This window comes from Neopsephotus bourkii, unplaced genomic scaffold (genome assembly GCF_033783945.1).
Source record: "Neopsephotus bourkii isolate Nb327-2 ecotype Australia unplaced genomic scaffold, CSIRO-AGI_Nbou_v1 NB_1637, whole genome shotgun sequence".
Classification (NCBI taxonomy): domain Eukaryota; kingdom Metazoa; phylum Chordata; class Aves; order Psittaciformes; family Psittacidae; genus Neopsephotus; species Neopsephotus bourkii.
Window position 1 is genome coordinate 9,442,554 of NW_026902112.1, and position 22,793 is coordinate 9,465,346.

General features: G+C 45.2%; 1 protein-coding gene and 2 long non-coding RNA genes across 4 annotated transcripts in view; 2 read left to right on the top strand and 1 right to left on the bottom strand.

Annotated features, from left to right (window-relative positions):
- Window positions 1-6,347, bottom strand: part of PTK2 (protein tyrosine kinase 2) — a 201,829-nt gene extending 195,482 nt beyond the window's left edge. For both annotated transcript variants that reach the window (XM_061374197.1, XM_061374196.1), the window contains exon 1: window positions 6,202-6,347. The gene's annotated coding sequence lies outside the window, so the exon portion shown is untranslated. The remainder of the gene's footprint in view (window positions 1-6,201) is intronic.
- The window catches only part of LOC133223477 (uncharacterized), a 254,198-nt gene that overhangs the window by 184,676 nt on the left and 46,729 nt on the right, over window positions 1-22,793 (top strand). The window lies entirely within an intron of this gene.
- Window positions 14,669-20,757, top strand: LOC133223478 (uncharacterized). The gene is made up of 4 exons (XR_009728588.1): window positions 14,669-14,819; window positions 16,951-17,016; window positions 17,198-17,372; window positions 19,730-20,757. It is a non-coding gene; the product is annotated as an uncharacterized LOC133223478 (long non-coding RNA).

Consider the following 22,793-nt stretch of genomic DNA (forward strand, 5'->3'; position numbering starts at 1 on the left):
CACAAGAGGTCTGAGGCACTGGCAAAAATACAAGAACACCTCCACCAATTTCTTGCACTTGCTGGGGAAAACAGTGAAGAAAGGGACATAAGGACTAATAATTCAAGTATGAAGTTTAACTCTTTACAGATAGTTCAAACAACTGAGCTACGAAGGTACCTGTTATATGTTCCTTTGGTGTGCTACTGCCTGGAATGTAAAATCAATTATGAAGCAGCATCTCTGCCTTTAAACAGCTTCTCCTGCAGAAGAGCAGCAGTGAAGAAGCAAAGGGATGAAGGAGCAATCTCCTAAAACCTGTGGTATAAGCAAGCTTAAAGGAACCACAGGAGCATTCAGCCACTAGCAAAAGGAATTTCTGCTTGAAGAGTATTAGGAATAGCAAAGGAAAAAAAAAATGGTAAACAGCTTGGGGAATTAACCAAAAATGAGAAGGAACAGTGCTCTTTTAAACAGTGGCTTTATTTTTCTCCTTTCTGGATTAACCTTTACTTGGAAAAGGTGGGCAATAAAAATTCCAGTCTTCTAAACCAGAATACAATTCTTCCCCCTCAAAGGAAAGATTACAACTGCCTAGTCCAGAAAAGGAAATCAGGAACAAATACCTATGTGAAAAGAAGAAAATACCACCACATTTTATGCTTTCATGGTAAGTTTCATAGAAAAAAAATAATTTAAAGATTGGCTAAAATCAGTAAGAATAAATTCTCTTTCCAGGATCACAGAATTTCTGGATCTCAATGCTACAGAGTATTACTGAGGGCAAACTTGCCCCAGTGTTCACAACTAGCATACAACCTACAGCAGACAGGATGAAACGGGAATTGACTGATATAAATCACCACTGGGTCTTACTCAGACACTGAGATTTAAAAGTCTCACTAGTACCTCCAGTAGCAGGAATGCTGAAGGCAATGCTAGGAAATGCAGTATCAAATGTTGATGGACTAGAGACTTCCTGGCTATTACACATCCCATGGATTGTATCAGTAAATACTCCTGGCAGCATTAAGAAAGGCCTGGGGAGAAGAGCCAAGTACCTGGTTAAAAAGGTGCCTTCAGACCTGTCAAACATCATCATTTAGCTCATCTGAGCTTCTGCTGAACTAGACTCCTCTTATTCCGTGCAAGCAAATAATGTGCTATCCCAGCAGCAAGGAAACAGGAAAGAGCACAGCTCCCTCTTCCCATATGAAAATAAGTAAATAAAAAAAAAAAAAAAAATCAGCTGCTGCTTCAAATCCTTCCCAGGAACTTCAATGGGACTAAAAGAAAAATTGTCTCTGCTTTCCAAAGATACTTCCCAGCCCCAGATGGTCCCTTCCCTCTCCCCTCCCCCAACCCCCCAAATCAAACAAAAGCAGGAATTGCACATTTTCATGTGGGTAAACAATGAGAACCCCATGCCTGGCAGCAGGAAGCAGGAACAGTTCACAGGCACTGGAGCCCTCTGACCTCTTTCTTACTGTCCCCAGCAGTGCAAACGGCTTCGGCTCTATCCCTACATCTGCAAAAGCAACAGAAATGCCTCATTTAAGGGCTCTTGACATATACACTGCCTAAATGCTTCTAAATTTATTGTTCATCAACGTATCTACAACAATAGCAGCAAGAAAGATGTAATCTCCTACTACGGTCTCCAGGACAACTGATGCACATGTTTGGTTATACACATTTGCTCAAAAGAAAGGCAATTAGTTCAGGGTCTTAAAATGAGTTAAATTACAGCTCCACGGGCAGGGAAAGGGTCAAGATTAACCTTATGGATTAATCTCTAAACTGACCTATATTAAACTCTATGAAGTTGGAAGCCTGCAGCAAAATGAAACCAAGTTGAATGCTTCTCAGTTCCCCTTCCCGGTGGGAAAGAAAGCGCTCTGGTGCACTGGGAAGCCAACAAAAACTACTGAAACTTTTCTACATGTCCTTTCTGCACTGAGCATGATAAAAAAGGGCAGAGGACCAGTGTGGAGAGTGGAAAAAACAGTCTTAAAGTCAGAGGGAACAAAGGAAATCCAGTACAGGAGAGCATTACCAGTTCAATTGTGGACTGCTGCAGATCTGAAGACAATTTAGTTCTACCCATAGTCAACACTGATGCAAGGGAATCATCACCTGTTCTCTACCAAAGCCTGGTGCCATCAGCTTTTGTTATTTACCTCTTCCATGATGATTTCTACTCAACACAAGTGGTATTCAAATGTTGTAAACCAGATTTCAGAAGCTATTTTCCAATCCCTTCTTCATCTACTAACACCATCAGTGATGTGCTCCTCCAGATTTCAAGTACTATTAGAGACAGAGAGCATTTGGTTTATGTGGTTCTGCCATCCCTGAGACTATTTCTTTCTTATACACAATACGCTGTGTCAACTCCTTCCAACAGCCACTGATTTAGCTTTCAGAACATCCCTTGGCAAGTTTTCGTAGTTCACACCTTCCAGCACAAGACATCACAACTGTCTCATCTCTACTTTCACAGAGGAAATCAGATCAAGCCACATCTGAAGCATTTTGTGGTTTTGGTTCTTTGATGGTTTTTATTTGTGAGGTTGGGTTTTTTTAAATCACTTTCTGTTCATGAAGACCTAACAGTCAAAAGTTCCCCCAACTGCAAGACTCACATCCCGCTGTCAGGAAACTAACTGCAGAGCAAGCATCAAACTCCCACCTTCAGAAACTTATACAAAAGAAAGAACCTTAAGTTGCAAAGGAACAGGACAGGGAAAATGAACATTTAAACCTAAAGCATAAAACCTGAAGGTTTTTAAACAGTTCAGTTCCCAAATAGCCACTTTCCTCAACAGCTCATCTGAATATGGAGAGCAGGACATGCAAAATGAGAGCTTTTACATATATCTACTAGATCATCTCCACAGAAGTTCTTGTTCTCCCACCCCAAGGAGACTACTTAAAACCAGATATCTATCTGGATATCATGTTCCCTGTTTAATTTTCCATTCCTTCAATTTCCTGCCCTTCTAACAGACACAATAAAACACATTCGTTGAATGCTGTGGTAAAACACACTGGGCTTCAGAGGTCCCTAAGTGGCAGTCACATAAAAACCAAGAGACTCCCTTGAACTTGCTACCAATTCACAAACTCCAAACTTGCCTTCGTCTGCATTAAGCTCTAGGGGTTCTTCAAACAGTTCAAAACAAAACAGACAGCTTTTAAGTACACAATTACTATCATGTAGCAGTTACCCTTCAGAGAGACAATCATCGCTGTTGTTCGGTGCTAAATAAGTACATCAAAATTAAGAGGTTTAGAGTGCTCCTAAATCATTTCTGCTGTTGTTCCATGCAAGAGCTGAAAGTAAGGATATGCTTATTGCAGTTTTTATCATCCTGACCTCTAATTTAAACCTTTCCAACAAATTCAGTCAATATGTTCATGTTTTCATGTTACTCAGCAATGGCACTTAAAACTTTAGATTTACAGTAACAGGAGATGAGAGGAAACCCAGATTCAGCCTGGAAACCACATCCGATGGAGCTAAATCAGTGTCACATTTGAAGTTTCAGTGACAGCTGTCTGAAATGAAGACTCAAATGTACATAAACCCCATGTTTTCACTGCTTGTATCCCAGAGTAGCAGCTGTTACACAAGGGAAAAAAAGAGCTAGAGCACAAATACTACCATAAGAGCGTCCTTTTTACATACTTCCTACCAACGTATTGAAATTCATCCAGAACATGAGTACAAAGGCACCTTCTGCAATAATCTACAGCAAATGTAAAGCTATAAATGTTCAATTTAAGATAAAAAGACTAAAAACATTTGAGCTTTGAACAAACAGATTTTACAGCAAATTACAACCTACTTATAGGTACCAGAACTCCTCAAAACATGACTATTGTTTAAACACCAGTGCAGGCAGCTGCTAAAAACCTGTAAGCGAACGGACATGTGCATTTAAGAACATCCAGCAACACAACCTGAAAACTGCACTTTGAGAACACAAAGTTCTCTGTCATAGTGAAAAAGACTTTTCCCCAAAGCCTGAGAGATAAAACGGGGATGGGAATAACAGAATAGCCTGTATTGTTACTGCGAGTGTTACATCACATGAAAGTACTGCTACGCGTGGACATGCCTACTACCAGGGGAAGAAAACACACATTTTGTTCTGCAAATGGCAAGAAGCAACTTCGTGTTTCTTGAGTTTCCCTGAGAACAACCATATTCACAGATGCATTAAAAATCAGAAGACAATCTCCTAAACCATCAAAACCACCTTGTTTGTTACTTCACCTCCAAAAAGCACTCCTGCTTTCCTCCCCCTCAAGCACCCCCCAAGAGTCTTATTAGCTTGGGGAAGGAACTTACAAAACCAAGATTCCCCCATTCAACTATTAGTCATCCTGCGGTAAACCTCTATAATCCAAAAAAGCCCATTCAACAGCATGTAACATACTTTGAAGCAAAAAGTTACATCACTGGGTATGGAGAAGTTGAAACCATTTTAAAGCTATTTCAACAAATTATGTGTTCAAGACACACTGAACAGCCTAAGAATACTCCCTTCTGGTAGAAGTACCAGACACACTACTAGTTACTACTACACATATGGAGTACTTTTACTAATACCTAAGGCTGAGGACAAATAAAGCTTAGAGATTTTGACAAGTGTGGACTATGCCATCTGCCTTTCATGTGGCCATTTCAACTTCCCCACCAAATAAAAAGGCAACCAACACAAACATTAAGCCACATTCTACAGAAAAATGGATGAGACATAACAGCACAAAAGACAAAATAATTCCACAACTGTTTCTCTTGTTGAACAGGCCTGAACAACAGCAGCCCTGTGCGAGAACGGTTGTGTCCCAGCAACTGGTGTTTTTCCCCTCTTTTAGGTGTTTTGTTAACAGTACCTCAGAGTTTAGGTCCATTAAATGTATTTCATGGGCTCCAATCTCTGCATTCCTTACAGAATCTCAGCCATAAAGAAAGCAAAGGCTGTGGCGCCCATCCACAAACCACACCAACAGAGGCAAAGGTGTTCCAACAAAGATAGGAGGTAGGATAACAGCCTGATTCCAGAGGTAACAAAAAAGGAGCCGGGTGGAGAACGGAAGTGGTGGAATTTCGGACATGGGCACCCTCAGTAAGATAACAAACTGTTCCAAATAACTACATAACAGTTAATATTTTCTGGCCCAAATCCAGTTACGCTCTTGACCTTACCCAGGTTTAACAGAAGCAGAAATGATAAAGGCAGATTAGCTCTGAGGAATGTGGGGCTTTTCCAGTTAACACAGGAAGGGGAAAGAAAACATATTAAACAACCAAATGAGTCTGACTGCTTTAAAGGACACCACAATACCATGCCACTTCTAAGCTACCACTTCCATTGAACACTTCAATATGGATCCCCAAGTGTTCCTCCTTTCGAGTGAACTTTTTGTTCACCCCATTTACTATGGCACTGCTATTATCCTACTCAAAGTGCCAAAATCTCAGCTGCTGGCTGATGCTGCAGAGTGCCAGGACCTACGGGATACACTTGAATGAGAGTGACTGCAAGTCAGCCAACACAGAAACAATACAGAGAACAGTCTTCCAGCCAGAAAAAAGAAAGGGAAATCAATGAGAAAGATTACCCCCGTGTTCCAAAAGAGAATCCTCCGAGTAAAGGAAGTTTGGGAAGAGAATAGATGTGAAAACTGGCGATACACAGCACATGGTTCAGAATTAGTTCCAGGGATTAAGGGGAAAGATACTCTGCTCCAGCTGCAGAGGTACGATCCTCACTATGCTCCAAAATCGGGTTTACAACCGGAAAGGAAAATATATCGGATTTCTTCAAGAAGTGCAAAGGCTCCTCTGTGTAACCCAACCTCTGTGGGCCCACCAGCAGCCACGCTGGGAACACTTGCTCCGGGTTAAACCGTGTCTGGGAGCACAGAGCTGCTTTGGGCCACACGACCCCACTCCCCAGCGAGCCCAGTAACAGAACAAACCCACACACACGAACCCCTGAATGCCAAAACCACCCAACACACAGGGGAAGCATAAACCTCAGCACTTCCCCCGCGCCTCTATGAGGCCACCACAGATTCAGCAGCGCCTGCGGACAGGCAGAGGCAACGGCACGCAGCCCGGCTCCGGAGCGAGCGGACACCCCCTCCGTCTCCTCCTCCCTTCCCGTTCCCTTTGTTTACCCTACGGACCGTCCCGCTCCGCCTCACCGAGCCGCCTCCCGGCACATCCGGTGGGACCGACCGGCGCGGCCGAGCCTCCGGGCCGGGCGGGGAGCGAGGTAGCGGCGGGGCTCGCCTCCGGGCCCGGCGGTGCAGCGCTGCTCTGCCCGCAGCCTCCTCTTCTCCCGTTCCCTTCCCACCCTGCCCGTCCCCGCAGCACCGCCCAGCGAGGCTCCGCTGGGGAGAGGGAGGGAGGCAAGGACGAGGGGAAGCGGCTCTGCCCGGACCCCAGCCCACACCCCCGGAGCCCTCCGCTCGCACCTCAGCCGCGGGCACCGTTCGTGTGCGGACACACGGTGGGGGGGTCCCCGCTGCAGCCCCTCCTGAGGGATACAGCCGTAACGGGCGGCTCGTCCCCTGAGGAGAGGAAACACAGGGAAGGAGAACCCGCTCCGCGCAGACCCCTTGCCCCCTCCCCGTTATGTAAGTTGGTGCCGCCGCGACCCCCGCTCCCCGCCTCAGCACTCACCGCGCCGCGGGCAGCCGCCTCCGGCCGGCGGAGGGGCTGTGGCGAAGGGGCGGGGAAGCAGCGGACCCGTCCCGCCGGTGGAGGGGGGAACTGAGGCGGCCCCGCTGCCGCTGGGTGTGCGCGGGCAGCCCCTGTGCGTGCGCTCCCCGCCTGCCCGCCCGGCCCGGCCACCCCAGGCCGCTCCCCGCCCTCCCGGCGCGCTGCACCATGGGATGCGCGGCTGCCCTCTCCGCTCCCTCCCGCACTAACATGGCTGCGGGCGGGGAGGGGGGGTCACGCTGCCGCCCCTCGCACCGGGGGGCACCGCCCCGCCCCGCCTCGCGCAGGCGCGGAGAGCTCGCCTCAGGTGCGGGGGGCGCCGGTGCTGTCAGCGGGGGTGATCTGCCTACTGCCTAATCTCAGTCCCCCCTCTGTCAGGTTCCTGCAGCCCCTTCAGTCACTGGAGCTGCTCTAAGGTCTCCCCTTCAGGAGCCTTCTCTTCTCCAGGCTGCCCCAGCCCAGCTCTCTCAGCCTGGCTCCAGAGCAGAGCTGCTCCAGCCCTTGCAGCATCTCCATGGCCTCCTCTGCACTCGCTCCAACAGCTCCACGTCCCTCTTGTGCTGGGCTTTAAACTCAAAGAGGGGAGACTGAGCTGAGCTCTTAGGCAGAAGCTCTTCCCTGTGAGGGTGCTGAGGCGCTGGCACAGGGTGCCCAGAGAAGCTGTGGCTGCCCCATCCCTGGCAGTGTTCAAGGCCAGGTTGGACACAGGGGCTTGGAGCAAGCTGCTCCAGTGGAAGGTGTCCCTGCTATGGTGCAATGATTCATCTGAGCAAACATGGGTAGTTGACTTTCTGGTAAGACAACTCACGCTGTTTAGCTTACCTATGTTTATCAGTTTTCAGGGCACTACAGGGAAACTCAAGGGAGACAACCTAGACTGTACATGCAATTTTTCAGGTGAATCCCACCTAAAATGCCCCAATCCCCTATGGAAGCCAGTCCGTCAGGTGAGCTCTGAACATGATACAGATGCGTTGAGCACCATATAATAAGTTCAAAGGAAGGAAAGAAGGAAGGAAGGAGGGAAGGAAGATCAGTAAAAAGGGTGTTCACAGTAACACACATGAAAAACTGGATGTTCTTGAGGGCTGGGATAGTAAAAATGGAAGGAAATGCATGAGTAAAACAGGAGTATATTTTCTGATTAATATAGAGGGAAGGAGCAGCATAAATACTGGAAAGAGAAAATGAGAGAGAAAAAGGAGCTCCATAAATGTTTATGATATGGTTGTTAGCAATAGCAGGGATTGCTGTAAATAACCCTTCCCAGCATTTGATCCCCAGTATTAATCATTTCTCCTTTGTCTCAGCCTCCATCCAAAGATGTCAAAGTGCTCTACCCTCTGAGCAAACTAGTGGAGAAGATTCCTGGGTTTCACACTGGAAAGCTGAGGCAGTGTTGGAGTTGCCAAATTCACACATTGTTCACTGTATGAACAGACCTAGAAGGCAAATTGCTCCTCTCCACAGCTATATCCTGCACATACAAGGGAACAGCAATGCTTGCTTTATCCTATCCCTCTGCAGCTCAGGCTCGCCAGATTGCTAACTTAAAACTCGTGTTCTAGCTGATCATATTCTCATGTTTGTCCATAATACTTGTGCTGCTGCTTCTGCTATCATCTCCCCCTGCAGAGGCACCAGCATTCAAGTAGACCCGGGTACTGCACAGAGACCTACCCAAATGGGGCACCCACAGGAGCAGCACTGGATACATGAGCCGGCTTCAGTGTGTGCTCGCAGCCCAGAAACCAACCGTATCCTGGGCTGCATCAAAAGGAGCGTGACCAGCAGGTCGAAGGAGGTGACCCTGCCCCTCTACTCTGCTCTCATGAGACCTCACCTGGAGTATTGTGTGCAGTTCTGGTGTCCTCAACATAAAAAGGGCATGGAACTGTTGGAACAAGTCCAGAGGAGGGCCACGAGGATGATCAGGGGCTGGAGCACCTCCTGTATGAAGATAGGCTGAGAAAGTTGGGGCTGTGATTCTATTCTATGATTCTATTGATTTTATGCACAGCTTTAATAAACGTTCTTCCTTTAGGAATCTTTCTGACTGTCTTTGCCTTACTAAATAAGTACTGTCCCTGTGTTTTTATAACTTTATCCTCTGTAGGTTCTCTGGGCAACATCATTCTACCCATTTTCTTCATATCACAGGTGGAAAACAATTAAGAGATGTGTGGGTGATTTATGGAGGAAACAGAGTAAAGCTGGAGCAGTGGTAAAACTGTGAATCTGAACCTTCTGTTTCTGCTCAATCTTTTAATAGTTACCCTCTTTCATATGGAAAAGGAGTTCTTTGGAGCTTTCCCATTGGTTTTAATGGGATGAAGGCAAGCCCAAATAATAGATCACGTTCATTGTTTGGGGCAATTTCTGTTTCAGGTCCTTGTGATGATTTTTATCTTGATTTCTTGTTGCTTTCTTTCATCAGCAAAATGCTTGTGAAAACACTGATTTTGGTGAAACACTTGCTAGGAAATCTTCCTCATGTTACAGAATGTAATTTTTAGTCCAATGTAGAGAAAGTTCCGTCAAACCCGAGGATCCAGGCTCTCAGCTGGCAGAGGAGCTGTGCTCACATCCAGTGACTGAGAAGTTACGTTATAAGTTTCAGCAGAAGCTCATGGGACATGAGCAGGATGCTAGTCATGGCTTCTGCATGGACTACAAGGCATCTAAATTCAAATCTCTGCCATTTTCCCCCTCCATCTTCAGGCCCTCATCCAAACTATTTGCCTGTGAGAAAGGTGCTTCCAGAAGCTTCCTTCCTATTGAGAGGACAGTGAATTGCTCACTGATTGCCCCTGTTTTCTCAGTTGACACCAGGAGATCCCAGGTAATTCACCTGAATCTTTACATAGCTAAACCTTTATAAGCTGAGACTTACACCTTTGCCTTTGAAGATGCTTCTTTTCTTCTGATTCTTGAGATCTTGCAGAAAAGCAAAATGATTTTCTTGCCCTGTCTGCACAGAGGTTGTTGGTAGGTAGGAAAAAGTCCCCTTATAATTTATTATCGAATGACTAACATTGAGGCAAGACATTCAGTTCAATGCTAATGGTGTTATTTGTCCAGTTCAGGCTATTATGTCATTTAATTTACAATGATTATTAAACCTGTGCTGCATTGGAATAAACAAAAAGGTAGGAAACTTCATTACAGTGCAGCATGTATTGTCTTTCCTTTTATTAAGTGATGGAGCTGGGGATAATGGCTCTAAAGAGAACTAGTTCTTTCCAGTGGTTTTGCAGTGAGGCATTCCAGCTTTTCTGCAGGATGGTGAATATTCATTAAAGCAACCAGAGAGCAGGCTTGTGAGAGACAGGTAGCTCTGAACTGCAGGGCTGCTTCAAGCTGTGATGAAGAAATGCAGGGGTATTTGGAGAGAAAAAAAAAGGAGAAAATGGCAAGGTGTTAAATATTTCACAAAATACACAGTAACGTTCATCAGAAAAAGAATGTTACTCCTTTTGAATCCTCTAAATCAACCTCAAATGAAGAAGTCTTCAACTGCATACATGAGTCTACATAGAGCTGGCACTGGTGAAGGGAAAGTATATAGTGGATACCTAATTTATAAGTACATAGAAATAAAACAACAATGCCTGTATCATTAGTTACAATCTGCTGCTGTCCTGATGCTGCAGATTGTTCCCATGGGGGAGTTCTCATGTTTAAGCAGTAGAGCCAGTGGCATGAGTAACCCTGAGGGATCAGGTATTACTTTAGCAGTGAATAATGCCACCCAGATGGAGCGTTACAACTGTCAGGGGGATAGTGGGATGTGCAGCCTCATGGTTAGAGGGTACAGACTTAACCAACTAAAACCAACTGCTGGTTTGCGTGCCCAGCAGGTTGAAGGAGGTGATCCTGCCCCTCTACTCTGCTCTGGTGAGACCTCACCTGGAGTACTGAGTGCAGTTCTGGTGTCCTCAACATAAAAAGGACATGGAACTGTTGGAACAAGTCCAGAGGAGGCCACAAGGATGACCAGGGACTGGAGCACCTCCTGTATGAAGACAGGCTGAGAAAGTTGGGGCTGCTCAGCCTGGAGAAGAGAAGGCTGTGTGGAGACCTCAGAGCAGCCTTCCAGTATCTGAAGGGAGCCTATAGGGGTGCTGGGGAGGGACTCTTCATTAGGGACTGTAGTGATAGGACAAGGGGTAATGGGTTAAAACTTAAACAGGGGAAGTTTAGATTGGATATAAGGAGGAAATTATTTCCTGTGAGGGTGGTGAGGCACTGGAATGGGTTGCCCAGGGAAGTTGTGAATGCTCCATCCCTGGCGGTGTTCAAGGCCAGGTTGGACAGAGCCTTGGGTGAGATGGTTTAGTGTGAGGTGTCCCTGCCCATGGCAAGGGGGTTGGAACTGGATGATCTTAAGGTCCTTTCCAACCCAAGCTATTATATGTTATAGAAGCTATTTTATAGAATCTATTCTATAAAGGCACCAAAAAGTTACTGATGTTAATACACACATCACAGAATCATACAACCTGGGTCTGGGTTGGATGGGAGCTTAAAGCTCATCCAGCCCCAACCTCCTGCCACAGGCAGGGACACCTTCCCCTGGAGCAGCTTGCTCCAAGCCCCTGTGTCCAACCTGGCCTTGAGCACTGCCAGGGATGGGGCAGCCACAGCTTCTCTGGGCACCCTGTGCCAGCGCTTCAGCACCCTCACAGGGACAACTTCTGCTTAAGTTCTAATCTAAATCTCCCACAATCACCAACCCACGATCCCTATATTTTCATTTAGTTAACCTGATACTGCAAAACCTAGTATTTTTTCCTATTTTGTCCATACACAGTTCTGATTCTTTGTCATCAATCAGATCGAGTCAGCTTTTTGCAGGAGCTGTGACACTAGCATCATCACGCTGTTCTCTGTCAAATCCCTCCCCAGATCCCTTCAGCTGCTTTGGTGAGCTCACACTTGCGCTGTAGAGCCCCTTGATGTGTAAAATGTATGAGGTGTTTTGATCAAAGGAGTTCTTGTACTTCATGCAAATTTCAGCACATTCATAGCAGGCAGATGTGAATGTATAGATCTAATCCTCCTCATCTCCACTGGCCCCTGGGACATTAGTCCAGCCAGCAAGGGCAGGGGGGATTGGTGAAGAACAACTTCTTTATTTCATTTTAAGACTGTGTTAAGCTTTATCCATGTACAGTAACATTAATGTGCTGAACACCTACCATCTAAAAGGTTACAGTGACCACGTTTGGGGAAAATGGTCTTTTCACCTTTTTTCAGCATCTGATCAAATGGCAGGAAATCTTCCTGCAGTCCTTCCAGTCACTTCAAATGGCATTTTAGACGTTAGAGAATAGTGTTCTCTAGATTTCTTTTCAAACACAGAACCGAATACATTAAGTAAGGAGATTGGTTTTTGTGGGTAGTAGTGGCCATTGCTGACTAAACCTATTGGCAATGAATGATTCTGAATGGATGTTAATATTGTATCTTCCAGTGTTTTATTTTCCAGTCTCTGTTTATTCAACTCTAGTATCTATGAATTTGTTATCAACCTAAGTTTTATTTCTAGGTAGGAGTTCTGATGAGACAGGGTGACCAGTCATCTCAGAATCTGTCCCAGAATCACGAAGGCTTTGATACTAATTTGATTCAGATTTTTGAAGTAGAATACAGGACTAGTACTTGTTCCATGTGCCTTGCCTCTGAGTTACAGGGTTCTCCTCACCTTCCTTAAAGTCGTGGCCTTGGAAATGTACTCTTTCTCTCCTAACAACAGAGTGGGAGATAGGGGCTTTAACTGCCAGGTCACTGGCTTTGAGAGCTGTGTTGAGCTGTGGGACATAGTGAAGAGGACATGTTCTAGCACTTATTTCAGGGGTGGAGTGGATCTTCCCCTCCTGCATCCTGTCTCAGAGGCAATCCTCTTGCATTACATTTTCCTCTTGTTATTAAAGAGTTACTTTAAGTTACAGGCAAGATACTGCTGACTTGTATGAATTCATTGTACGATGGCTGCATCAAGAGTCCCTGCTGCCTACATGAAGTCATTACTGGGAAGCCCTGGATGAATGACCTCATAAATTTAAGTCAGCCAGGAGGGAGAAGGCTTCTGTCATTCCTCTCATTTGTTCATCCTGTGCTGCTTTGGGAGCTGGAATAAAGCTCAAGGAAAAGAGGATTATGATTTTCTTGAGTTCAGGTCCTTGCTCTTCAGTTGCCTAATGAACAATTGTACTCTCATTTAGGACTCTGCAGAGAAAGGATTCCACTCTTGTACACAGTGTTTGAAGAGAGCCTCTGCAATGGATGAAATGTGGAGCTCATTCTCATAGCAGATATGTTTAGAAGACAATGATGCACTGGAAAATACTTTCTTTGTGGGACTGTTGAACTCATGAATATCCTGTTCTTTATCCCTTGGCTGACATGCATTGGTGCATATGCATTTGCAGTATAGAGAATGAGAGATTTTCTGTATTGTCTTCTTTACCATGTTACACACACAGTTCTGCCCACTACTTTTCTCAGTACAGGCACAACTTTGTGTCCTTTGGAGGTGTTCTGTGAAGTGCCTTTGTTTGTGACTACCTCAAAATCACATTTGAGTTTATGAACTTTGTAGGAAGAACACTGCACACAGAAAAAGGTAAGAGGAAGACCTGGGATTTGACTTAAATCAGTCTGTTTTGCTTTGCAGGACTGAGCTGAATATGGCACAAGTTCATACTTTGCAATAACCTCTGCCGAATAGACCACATTCCTTAACAATTGTATTCTTATATATCCTCGTGTTGTCTGACATTCCACTTTGATATAGGAAGCACTGAAAACAAATATATCTCTTGGGTTCCTTTATTCTAAAAACAATTGCTATAACAGAAAGGTGCAGCCAGATGCATTTCAGTTTGCACAGATTGTTGTTTGGTGTGCCCATCTAATATCCTTGCCTCCAAGTCACCATTAGCTATAGAAAAGTGACTTGACAGCAGCTGAATCGTCTAGAACACAGCTTTTAATCAGAATTTGTTCTTGGAAATGTTGCTCTCCTCCCCAAAAGAAAGCTGCAATAGTTCTAATTTTCATTGAATCAGTTTTAAATGTATGACTGTTCTGCTTTATAACAGAATTATTGCATTGAAGAAAGCTGCTTCAGGAACAGGAAAAAGGAGTATACCAAATTACAGATTCTCCTAAAAGAGTCAAACATTCCTTTCTTATGGATGTTTGCCTCTAGAAAGCTATCTGGCTGCTTTGCTATGCATGAAGGGGAAAGCCTTGTAAGTCAGAGGGGGATTATTTCTTCTTATTTAGTTAGAAACACATATTTTTGTACATTGCAATATCAGCTTTGTAAGAATATTACTTTTCAGCATAATACATATACAGGATATTTAACTGTCAGATAGCTTCAAAGGTAGCAGAAGCAGTGCAGCATTAGGTCTGTTGGTCCCTGCTATGAACTTGTCCTGGGTTCAGCAGTAGCAGTCATTTTTCTCCTTCTTAGCAGCTGGTGCAGTGCTGTGGTTTTGACTTCCAGCCTGGGAACAGCGCTGATAACACCGATGGTTTTAGTTGCTGCTCAGTAATGTTTACTCTGACCAAGGACTTTGTGAGCCTCATGCTCTGCCAGGGAGGAGGGGAAGCCGGGAGGAAGCAGAGACAGGACACCTGACCCAAACTGACCAAAGAGGTATTCCATACCACAGCACGTCATGCCCGGGATGTAAACTGGGGGCAGTTACCTGGAAGGGCTAGACCTCTGCTCGGTCAGGCTGGGTATCAGTCAGTGGGTAGTGAGCGGTTGTATTCTCTTCCCTTGTTATTTCCCTTATCATTATTATTATTGGTGGCAGCAGTAGTGATTTGTGTTATACCTTAGTTATACCCCCATCCCTCTGGGAGCAGGGAGGAGGAAAGCAGGGGGGGGCTTGAGCTGCCGACTGTGCGTAAACCACGGCAGAACTTCATGTGGGGTTTAACATCATTTACTGTTTTGATGCTTCCCGTTCCAGCCTGTAAAACAGACACAGTGATTATACAGCAATGGGAAGATATGGGGAGGTACAGCTAGAAGAGGTTCAGAAGAGGTTGAAGCTGCCTGAACACTGAAGGCAAAGTGTGTGAGCCTGGCTTTTTTCTCCTTCTTCATACAGTTGTTTTCCCAGCACTCATAGCTGTATCTTAGGAAAAACTCCTCCAGTTTCAGTGAAGGACTGGGGTTGTGTGGAACAGAGAAGCAAAGATCTCCTTAATGGTTTGATGTTGCTTGATCAGTTCCTGCTTCAGACTTCTACCTTTTAACCTATTTATGTTAAGCTGGATACAGTCTGAGCTGCTTTGCTTCTTTACCAGGCAGGTGCAACAAGGGTAGAGATTTTTCAAGCTGCTGTTGGTTACCTCAATGCTTATTTCACTATGATTTAAATTAGATTAATGCAGCCAAAATGTATTAAAATAGCTAATAAATATGTAATAAAGTTGTAATAAAAAGCACTGTAAAGATATTCCACACTTCAAAAGCAAATTCTTGTCTGGAGAGGTACATTTTGTTTGCCCTTTAAGTAAGGAGGGAGCCCTGCAGTTTGTCTGAAACCCAAAACTCACAGATGTTGATATCAGGAGGAGAAATAATGTCCTTTACTTCAAAGCTGGTGCCAAGCAAAATATTCTTATCTGCAGCTAATATTGTTATCCTGAAGTTCACATTGAAATCATACGTAAATATTCTGGGAAACACATGATATTTAGGGAATATTTGTGTATTTTGCCATTATTATGGTTTAGTAAGGGAAAAAAGGCTTCTTGAGCATATCCAGGTATTCCAGTGACTTGGAAGCAGCTGCAGAGGCACCAGCTTAAGTGCCTGGGTAGACAAACAAAGAGCTGTGTGCTGCTTGCAGCACTTCCTCCAGATACTAGCATTTGGGCAGCTTGGCATGTGTACCTCCTACCCTCCCTACAGCAAGAGACCACTTGTAGGCTTCAGTTTTATTTTATAGGGTTACCTGTATACTTGGAAGAGTGTCAGTCTCGGGTGATCTTCATCCTGTTTCAGAAGTGAGAGCTGAAGAATAATGAGAAGCTTTCTGGTATGCTGAAAAGCAATTGGTTTAGTTAAGGACCAGGCTACCAAATGCCACAATATTATATGCTTTGTACACACATACGTGTTCAGCTCTGGACCCCCAATATAAGAGGGATGTGGAGCTGTTGGAGTGAGTGCAGAGGAGGCCATGGAGATGCTGCGAGGGCTGGAGCAGCTCTGCTCTGGAGCCAGGCTGAGAGAGCTGGGCTGGGTCAGCCTGGAGAAGAGAAAGCTCCTGAAGGAAAGACCTTAGGGCAGCTCCAGTGCCTGAAGGGGCTGCAGGAAACCTGGAGAGGGGCTTGGGACAAGGACCTGTAGGGACAGGCCAAGGGGAATGGCTTGAACCTGCCAGAGGGGAGATTTAGGTGACATATAAGGAAGAAGTTCTTTACTGTGAGTGTGGTGAGGCACTGGCACAGGGTGCCCAGAGAAGCTGTGGCTGCCCCATCCCTGGCAGTGTTCAAGGCCAGGTTGGACACAGGGGCTTGGAGCAAGCTGCTCTAGTGGAAGGTGTCCCCGCCCGTGGCAGGGGCTGGAACTGGATGAGCTTTAAGGTCCCTTCCACCCCAAACCATTTTGTGATTCTATAGTTTGCAGCCGTAGTTTTAATATGGATAGATCCAGTCCCTGCACCACTTTCAGTCAGTCTCTGCCTGGGTAGTGCTCCACAGGAAATGTGAAAAAAGAACTGAAAAGAACAAATTCTATAGCAATAGTTGTGTTATTTTTAAGCTACTGCCTTGAACAATGTCCCTTCAGTAAATATAATACAAATGCTAAACTATTGACCACAAGAACTGAGGTTTAGAGCCCATCAGGCTTCTGTTGTCTTTCTTACTCTGCAGCTGCAGTGTCAAGTATTGAAATTCCCGGAAAGTCACCTGTGGAATATTTGATGTCCCTAAATACAGGCCCGGTGGTGTGTATTTTTAGGTACATACATCAACAATCCTTCATTATTTTGCCTTTTCACACAAAATTAAAGTATTTGTCTTGAATTTCAAGAGATACACTTGATATATTCATTCATGAGCTAAAATAAACGGAAGGGAGCCCACAGAGGAAGAGATTACTATAGGAGAATGGCTTTTTACTGCTGTTAAACTGGCCAAATATTTGCAGCTTTGCAGTGATTCATCCTTTTTCCTCTCTTGTTCAGCAGGATTTTGGAAGAACAGACTGAGGAAGGAGCTAATGATACTCCAAAAGAGGATCAGGTCCTTCTTTGGTGATTAATTTTATCTGAATCAAATCCTTTGTTGCCAGAATGAGGCCACAGAAGTGAGTAGAACTTCCCGTGCTCACCCCAAGGGAGGAGCAAGGCCTTTATTTGACATATTTTATTAATATTTATTATTTCTTTCAAAATAAATGCTGCTACTTAACATTCATTATTATCTTTATGAAAGGAAATGCTCAAGCCTGGGGTTCTGTCCTGAGACAAGATCGTTTGGGACCATCCTGTCAAGAGAGAGGTTGGGACCAGGAGGAAGCTCTTGAGTCATCACTGTGGTGCTCTGCTATCACCAGCTATCTTGTGGCATAAACGTCATCCTGGATTGGTCAAATTCAATAACAAACCAGGTAACTTCTCTATCCTACTCAAGGGTGTGTAGTAAGGGTGTGTAGTGAACCAGTCAGGAGTGAGAAACCATCTCTCAGACTCCACGCCACCTTTTCCTATGCTGTGATTTGTGTTTGCCTTTTCCCCTAGGCTGTACCTCAGCCTAAACAGTTCTTTCCCTTCCCATCTCCTCTTCTGTATCTATAGGCAGCAGCCAGTTCCCTTCTTTCCCTTTAAGATGCCTATGTCCTCTTAAATAACTTCCCACTCACTTTGGGCTCTTCTCCCTTAAGCACCACAATGCAAAAGCATCAGTTCAGTCCCAGCTGTGTCTCTGGGAGTTGCTCAGGTCCTTCCCTCTGAAACAAGAACTAGCTGCAGTGCTTGGGTTTTTTCACTTCAAAGACCCCTCCAGGGGATTACACAAGCAATTCTACAGGTTTCTCTCCCTTCATCCTATACATCCTCCAACACCACCAAAAAATCGATTCCGTTAGGCCTGAACATATGAAAGAGTCTAGCACATAGCTTTACACAGGACAAAAGCTTTATGGAAACATGCATCAGGGATGGAGAGGGAAAGCATCACCACTTCAGTGCTTACTGATTGCTGCCTGCATTACAGCTGCAACAGGCTGGCATTTTACAGCCCTCTTCTCTTAAGAGCTGATGGATGGTCTGCATGGATGGATGTGCGACTTTTTGGTGATTAATTTTATCTGAACCAAACCCTTTGTTGCCATAATGTGGCCGCAGAAGTGAGCAGAACTTCCTGTGCTCACCCCAAGTGACCTTGAGTGGGGTGTTTTATGTGTTTTATGTCTGGTGTGCCTGCAGATGGGAATTCTTACCTTCCCAAGACCACTATCAGTTTGGCTAAACCTGTACCTATAGAGTGCTTTCAGCTCTTTAGAGGAAACATCACATAAGTGCAGGTATTATTTAAACACACAGGTAGGAGCCATGGATAAAAGTCTTTCTGGAAGGCACTCTCATGGTCTCATGTGAGCAGTGTTTGTCCTCAGCACATTCTGGACACAAAGGTCTGAAGGTGTTTTTCTGTTAGAGCTAAAGAGGTGGCTCAGCAATGAGAACACTCCCTTATTTTGTTAGAAACCAGTGCTTCTATTGATCTCTGAGTCAAGAGTCACTCTACTATAGGGGTATCTCCACTATAGTTGGCTATACTATAGTGTACCCATTCCAGCAGTCATTTCTGTGCACATATTCTGATCACGGAGTAGTTCAGCCTGAAAACCTTTTTTTAGCTTCAGTGTTCCAGGAGCTTCCCATTTTGGCATGCAAGTCATGTTCCTGGAAGCAGAAGCACCAGCTTATACTCAGTCCCTAGGGGCAGAAAAGGGGAATGTATAACTTCAACACCTGCAGTGAAATTGCTGTGCCATTGGAGGCAAGGTGCACACTTGGCCTACAGGTAAATTAAACACCAGAGAGTTAAAAAACTTTGCATAATGTCTTTAACATACATATATAAATGTATTTTTGTCTCCTGTGAAGCCAGGCTGAGAGAGCTGGGCTGGGGCAGCCTGGAGAAGAGAAGGCTCCTGAAGGGGAGACCTTAGAGCAGCTCCAGTGCCTGAAGGGGCTGCAGGAAACCTGGAGAGGGGCTTGGGACAAGGGCCTGTAGGGACAGGCCAAGGGGAATGGCTTTAAACTGAAAGAGAGGTGATTTAGATTAGATATAGGAAAGAAGTCCTTCCCTCTGAGGGTGCTGAGGCACTGGCACAGAGTGCCCAGAGAAGCTGTGGCTGCCCCATCCCTGGCAGTGCTCAAGGCCAGGTTGGACACAGGGGCTTGGAGCAAGCTGCTCTAGTGGAAGGGGTCCCTGCCCGTGGGCAGGGGTTGCAACTGCATGAGCTTTAAGGTCCCCTCCAACCCAAACCAGTCTGGGATTCTAATACATGTTTTATCTTTTGGACAGCCCTGAGGTAGTCAGGCAGTTGGACTAGATGAGCATTGTAGGGTCCTTTCAACTGAAACACGACTATCCTATCCTATCCTATCCTATCCTATCCTATCCTATCCTATCCTATCCTATCCTATCCAAAAAAGAGATCCAAAAGCCCAAGGGATGGAGAGAAAAGTATAAATCCATACACCTTGCTACTGTCTATCTCTTCCCATTTGTTGTATTAACAATAAAGGGAGAGTAGAAACTTCTGCAGGGTGCCTTGGACATCTCTGCTTCCCCAGCACTCTGTTAGCTGTCTGCTGGAGGCACTCAAAAGAGATACTAGGAGAAAATCATAACTTCCATCCCAGATGGGTGATTATAGGAATGATCACAGCAATGGGTACACAGTATTTCATCTGTCCACTGCCAGCTATAGTGGAGATAACCCATTCTTCTCTATAGGTGATGGATGCCTCTTCTTGGCAGACCCAGCAAAACCCATCCCACCTTGAGGACCTCAAAGTAATGGATCATAATGAGTAGATCATTCAGTCTGGTAAAATACTTAAGAAGGTGAAAACATATTTCCCTGTGGCTGATCCTTGATTTTATGTGATCTTGAAAAGCCTTTTTCCTTCATCCCTTCTTACAGAAGATCACAAATAGCTTCATCTCCTCTGCAGGGACCTGAACATATTAAAAGGTCAGTGCTAGATCAAAACAAGTATGCTTTAAAAAAGAAGTATTTCCCTCAGTTCCCCATCATGCCATATTATATCTGCCACGAAACCCATGCACAGTTTACCTGCACGGTTTCTGTTTATCATTTATCTCAGCAGACTGAAAGCAGTCATTCTGCTCCCATCGAGTCACTTGTTCTCGCTAGTTGAATGCTCACTGAAGCAGTCACAGTGCCAAGCTTGCAAGGAAATATTCAGACACTAATTAACCTCTTCATTCTGTGTGTGGGCAGGGGCTGTGTTTCCCCTGGAGCACAATTGGTGTTCAAGATGCTTGTTTGGGGTTTCAGGGTGTTTGCACACAGTGTATGGCTCCCTGTGTCTCTGTTGGTATGTGTGTGGGACGCCGCTGGCTCCATTTGCCCACAGCTGATCCTGCATGACATTCCCCTTGGAACACACAAGTTTTCCAATATGGAAGTTTAAAAACCAGCCCTTCTCCTATTTTATTTCAGTTGCTAGATAAAAGGCAGCAAATCTCATGGCTACTCCATCAAGCCGTCCCAATAAATGCTTGTGTGGCTGTAGGGTGGGAGGGGAGATTGATTTCAGCATCTGTCCAACACACGTTCAGCCTGGAGCATTAACCCTCTTCAGAGGTTTTCCTCTTTGATTTTCCCAATAAACAGATCTGCCTGGTGTTACTGCTGATGCTGATAGGATCTTCTGTGGGAGGTGGTTTAGCATGTGGATAGAATCGGCATTAGAGGTTACTAAAGTGGTTTGTGTTTCCGTGCTCAGCTTCTCCTTTACCAGACTCAACACTGGAACTCCATATAGAATGTGTCCAGGCTGTGTGTTTCTGTGGCATGAGAAGCCTTCATAGGAAGAAGGTTCTTGATGCAAAATTCAGCCCTCAAAGCGTTAAGAAATACTGGCATTATGAAGAGGTTTTAAAATGGCTTGGTTTGAATGACTGTGGAAATGGCTTTAATAATAATCCAGTTTGTAAGGTAGCCTTTTGTTGTGGTTTAAACCTGGTTGAAACCATGACACCCTTTCTACTCTGGAGCTGCCTGGATGGAGCAGGGGTGAGACAAGCCTTGTGCACACCCATTTGTAGCTGTTTCTTTCATCATTAAAGGCCAGGGCACCTCCAAGGGAAGAAACAGGCCACTGCTTTGTAGCTAGAAATCATGGAGAAGCCAAGGCTGCTCATGCACAGTCCAGGTGGGAGCTGCTGTCGCCAGCCTTCAGGTGTGCTACTCTTATTCCTTAGTGTTTGAGAAAAGAGGTAGGTTCTTTAAGGATAAGAAGGCTGTGGGAGGCACTTAATGCTGCAGACAGAGCTGGAAGGGATGAGTCCCACCCTGTGGGACTAAACCTTGTTTCCAGCCCCAAGGAATACCAAGGCACCACTGAAGGACTTGTTGATTCATGCCTGCCCGACGGGAGGCCGGAGGCCTATAAGAATAGATTAAATCAGCCCAGCTGGTGTTATCTGCTTCGTGTATTCCCCTCAGAGCAAGAGCAAGGTGCTGCATGGGCCCTCCCATTCTGCTGCTGCAACAACATGCAGGCTCCTACAGAGATTTCTGCTCACCCAGATGTTTCAAAGTACAGATGTGCCCTTTTACAGGGGAAAACCCCCATCCATGACTTTTAAACCAGTTCTGCCTTGGATTTGATTAGTTCTGTGTGATTTGGCATAACACTTCCAAAAGAACCACCTATGGAACAGATTTGAGCAATGATAAGGGTAAAGCTGAGCATTAACCTTTAATGTTTTTTCTCCTTGTTATGTTGCACTTATTAGCGCACAGTTATACTCCCTGTGTGTTGAGAGAGCAGGAAATTACACAGTGAATGTTAGCAGAAGCTGACGTTTAGGCTTTTATTATCACTTGACAAAGCCCTGTAAATCCCATTAGCGCTGAGAGGAGTTGTATGTGTCTGTTGGGGGGGGACGAGACCATTTGCTCTCAAGTGCATGTAACTAATTAAAAATGTAAGAGCATATAGTACATAATTATATTGGGCTGTAGGTTAATGCTGCTGAATGAACACTGCCAGAGCTGAAACGCTTACACAGAACAAGGGAAGCTCTGGCTGGCTCTGTTCAGAGAATAGTCTCTGTCTGTGAGTAGTCCTGGTGATCACTCTCTCTGTGGCTGGGGAAATGGGTATATCATGGCTGTGACCTTGGTCAGGAGCTGCCGGCCACAAAACAATGCAGGGAAAGGCGAGAGGACAAGATCTGGCACCTCCAGGCTGGTTTCACATCCTCTGCTGAACTGATTTCTGGCAGTGCTTTACTTGCCAATGCAAGCAACAGGCATCTTCATCCCCACCTTGCTCACTGTAGGATACCCTGTCACAAACATCAAAGGAGCTCAGGTTTAGGGCAGGCAGCTCTCCTGGGAGGAGGGCAGTGCCAGCATCCTCTCACTGCCTGTTGATGCCCAGCCTCTAGAGTGGTTTGAGAAGTGTGTGCCTGCAGGAAGGGTGTCACCTTCCTATAAGCCACCAGCCATTGCTATGATCTTGGGCTTGCTAATCTGGAGTAGAAACCACAAATTCATACCTTCTACTTCCTATATAACTGTGTTTTATTTCACAGGACTGTCTGAAAGTCATACATATGATTGTAAGTAACCAGTAATCTTCATTACAGACACAGATAATTGACATAACAGCAACAGTTACACAAAACATTTGTCTGTTGCTGTGCAAACAAAGGCATGTGCAGGACACATGCATGGAGAAGAGCTTCCGTGCAGCTGAAACAGAAGCCCCAGCCCCTGGCACAAAGGTGAGAAGCACGGTCCTAAGGAAAAGGATCATGA